The following is a 4,353-nucleotide window of genomic DNA, read 5'->3' on the forward strand; positions in this document are numbered from 1 at the left end:
CCATTGGCTGGGGCGGGGTGGGGCGGGGCCGGGCAGCGCCCGCGCCGCAGGGCGGGAAGCGACGCGTCCCGCTGAGGCACCGCGCGCCCGCCGGGGGGCGCCGCCGGACACCAGCGGGGCGCGGGGCGGCGGGGCCGCGGCCGCGCTGGAGCCGCGCCTCCGGCCCGGGGCCTGCCGCGGGAACGGCAGCGCTGTCCCAGCCTGCGGAACGGCCCGCGGGCAGGTCAGGCAGCGAGTCAGCGTGGCTCGGCCCCTGAGAGCAGCCGTTCCTGCCAGAAAAGAAGCGGCCGCCTGGCAGCCCGGCAACCCGTGGCCTTGGCTGCAGGCGGCAGGTGACAGGGGTCCGGTAGCCCGACCGAGCGACCCCCAGGGAGCGGCTTCCCTCAGGTGTCTCTGCACCTGAGGCCATCGGCCCGACGCACGCTACGGGGCCCAGCGAGGTCACACAACCGAGACCGAGATACGGACGGTTAGAGAACTTTTCCTGATGCTTACATGTTCTTCTCTTGCATTTCAGGCTGAATTTGAAATAATTGTCGTACCATTTGCAGGTACATTTACAGCAAAACTGAATCTTAAGTAGAAGAAATACGCAGATTATTCTCAAGCCCGTTTTTCAGCCTTAGCACTGAATTTTAGCCTCAACCTTGAATTTAGGAAGGAGGAATTTAATCCTATGGTGACAAACCTGTTTTCTGTAGGCCTGTGGAAAATGTCTACATAAATCCCATGGGCAAAGCTTTGCTTTGAACCCGCCATGCTGCCAGGACATCAAGTCACAAAGTTTCAGGTGGCCAGCAAATCTCAGGCAGTACCATAAAGGGTCTGTTTTCTTTCTATAATAATTTGTATTATGAAATTCAGGCCAGTCAAGCTGAGACAAAGGGGAAAATGGAATTATTTCCTTGTCATACAAAATTTCTTCCTCTACCTCCACTTCCACGTCATGGTTACCTGTGTAGCCCACAATACTCTTTTGTGGCTATTTCTGGAGGAGGTTGTCCTGTCCATAAGTAAATATACAGGTCTTTGGTGTTATTGCTCCTTTGACGGACACAGATCCTCACCCTAATATCCCCACAGCTGGCTGCTGAAGCACTTCACTAAGTGCAAAGAAGAACTCTGCAGATGCTAGTCCCATGGATTAGTCTGAGTAAATAGCTTGTGGTTGTTTTGTTTTTTTTTTAATACGGAGATATAAAAATTTCTGAAATGCTTTGGGACAGCACCAGCTGAAAAGAAAAGAGAATTAATATTTTCTCATGAACAGAAGCCATTGAGGCTATGATGTCTTAAAATTTCTTACCTACTTTATCCTGTTAAGTTTAATTTCCTTAAATGTTCTTTGTCACTTTGAAAAATGTATTGCTCTCTAGCATCTCTCAAGCCAGTCATTCTGAATGCCTGGGAGAAGCAGAAGTTAATTTCTCCAGAGCTGGCAAATTCCATTTGCTGTCCTCCAGGACCTCATTTATTTTTGCTTTGCCTTGTGGAAATAAGGAAAAAGGCAACCAGAGAGCACTTCTCTATACTCGGGTGCTTTCAATATTCTATTAGGTACTCTTCGTAAGTTTAAATGTTACTGTTAGACTTACAGCTAGAATAAATGCAGATGCACACTTATAGTATATCATTTTCATTTACTGACTACCTTCGGGTTTTGTACAAATTTAGTCTTTTATTCCTCTCTATTTTTTGACCTATTCATTTATATACTAAAAATTTCGGCATCCTTCCTGGAGGAATACACCCATGAGAAATTACTCCTCCATTATTTATTTCCTACTTGAGGAATTCCATAAGTGAAGTTTCCATAGACTCACAGCCCAGAAACTGTAGAAAATGTAGTTCCATATTGCCACAATATCTGATCCTGCTACTTTCATCTAAATTGCCTAGTGCTTGGAAGAGAGCAATTTAAGTAATTTAAGAAGATAGAGAATATAAACAAGTCAAAGTTCTGTTGATAGATGGTAAAAAAACTCCAAACATTCTCAAGAATTTGTAGGTGTATAATAATTACGCAGTAGTCCTAGCACAGGAGGACATTTGGATTCACTACAAACACCAGTTTTCATAGTGCACTTCCCATTAGTAATGCATTCATTATATTTCTGGATTGAATAAGGGACTCCATAATAAGCTGGTAAACAGTGACTTCATGCCTCTGTCTCCTCTTAGCTGGCTTCCAGTGATTAAAAATGCAACGTGAAGTTTCCAACATCAGCTAAAACTTGAGCTAGTACATCTCCTCCACAAGACTAGCTATGCACCTGACATGTTTCCAGCACAGCAAACAGCCTCTTGTGCAGCACTGGAGAACGGACAAAAGACATCAGAATTGTTGACAGTGTCAACCCCTCAAATTCTGTTTGTGAATGAGTTTTAATTTTCTCTAAAAGCAAGAAGAGCCAGAAAAATCTTGTTGGAAAGACCAATAGAGTATAGAGCAAAGGTGACTTTTTTTCCCCCTAGAATTATTTAAAATTCTGTGTTAGAACTGTAAAATCTAATTGTAATTGTAGCTGTGGGGGAAGCAGCTGTGTTGTCACTCTGAAGACAGCAGGCACAGAAATCGTATTTCATAGTTCCTATGTCTGCCTAGAATTCTTCTTAGCCACTTAGTATGAGAGGAGATGATGCAAATTGGGTAAAGAAAGAGGTCACCCAGAAAGGTTGTAGGTTGTTTCCCCTGGAAGCATTAGTAAAAAATCCAGTTTACCTGGAATTTGACATATCATCATTTTTTAAATGATGCATTCCACTATTGTAAGTAGATACTTGCAGAACCGGCACTAAAGAAGGAGTTTCTGCAGGGAAATCTGGAAGCTCTGAACCTAACACAGTTACTTTATAAGATGATAATGCACCTACGAGGACTAACAAGGACAGGAGGACTGTTTTGTCTTTCCCTTTTCCTGCACGTGCTTTTGAGGAAGACACTTGTACAGGTCCCACCATTCTCCAGATAACTTCTTCTTTCATAGTCATGTATCACGCTGGGTCTTTCCCTTCTATTTCCCTTTCCCTCGGTGAATGAAATTGCCACGCAAACAAGGGAAATGGATGAAGAGTGAAGGGACTGGGTGACGTTTTGTTCAGAACAGCATTAGCAGCCTATTTCTTTTCCTTGGCTCACAAGGGGATTCACAGAAGGAGTGCCAGAGGAGACGCTGATTTGAGATCGTGTTGAGAAATCCTTTGACCTTTCAACACCCAGGAAATAACCCAGTGCTTCTGTTCTCTTAGCAAACAAGAGGAATTGTCTCATCTCATATATTTAATTGTTGTGTGGTTTGTGTACACCTCTGGCACGCAACGTACAGAACATATGCTGTCATCTATACAGTTGCGTAATGAAACCTCAAACCGAGATGCTCCTGGATCCACCTTGCCACTTCACAAATGAATCCGAGAGGAATCCATAGGAGTCATCACAGCAGATTTTTGCAATGGACTGAGAATCTGGGTCCTTCCCTCATGATATGCAGCACCAGAGATGGTGCTTCTCTCTCTCAGCAGGCTGAGATAAGCCTGGGTAGCTGGGAGTGCTTCCCAAGAGCCAGAGCCTGTGCTGTAGCAGCAGTAATGGTCCAAGGATACGGGATGCAAGGTCTGTAGGAAGGCATGGCCCCCTGAGAAATGCAGTCACCTCAAGGGAAGAATGGTGAGCTGCCTGGCCCACGAGGTATTCCCTCTCTCTGTGCCTGTGAGACAACGGGAGGCCCTTCCTGCCAGTGTAAGAAGCAGCTGTTTCCCGAGAAATGCCAGATATATTCTTAGCACAGATACATTAGCGTGTGCATAAATTTTGGGAAAAGGAGGCTGAGGGGAGACCTTATTGCTCTCTACAGCTGCCTGAAAGGAGGTCGTAGCGAGGTGGGGGGTCAGTCTCTGTTCCCAAGTAACAAGCGACAGGAAACGGCTTCAGGCTGCACCAGGGGAAGTTTAGGTTGGATATTAGGAAAAACTTCTTCACCGAAAGGGTAGTCAGGCACTGGAACAGGCTGCCCAGGGAAGTGGTTGAGTCCCCATCCCTGGAGGTTTTTAAAAGACGGGTAGACGCAGTGCTTGAGGACATGGTGTAGTGGTGGACTTGGCAGTGCTGGGTTAACGGTTGGACTCGATGATCTTAAGGGTCTTTTCCAACCTAAACGATTCTATGAGTCTATAAATCCCTGTGAAGGGTACACCCGAGCCCTGACCTAAAGAGCCAGCGCAGCCGCCGGACCAAGGGCTGCCCGCGGTACTCCAAGCGCTGGCTCGGCCTTCGCCTCGGCGGCGGCCACCAGGGGCCGCCCGCGGGCCTCTGCCCCGGCCGAGAGCCCGCTTGCGTGAGGGCCGGGCGCGCAG

Source organism: Nipponia nippon, unplaced genomic scaffold (assembly GCF_047370975.1).
Source record: "Nipponia nippon isolate SJK-2023a ecotype South Korea unplaced genomic scaffold, ASM4737097v1 scaffold_5, whole genome shotgun sequence".
Taxonomy (NCBI): Eukaryota; Metazoa; Chordata; class Aves; order Pelecaniformes; family Threskiornithidae; genus Nipponia; species Nipponia nippon.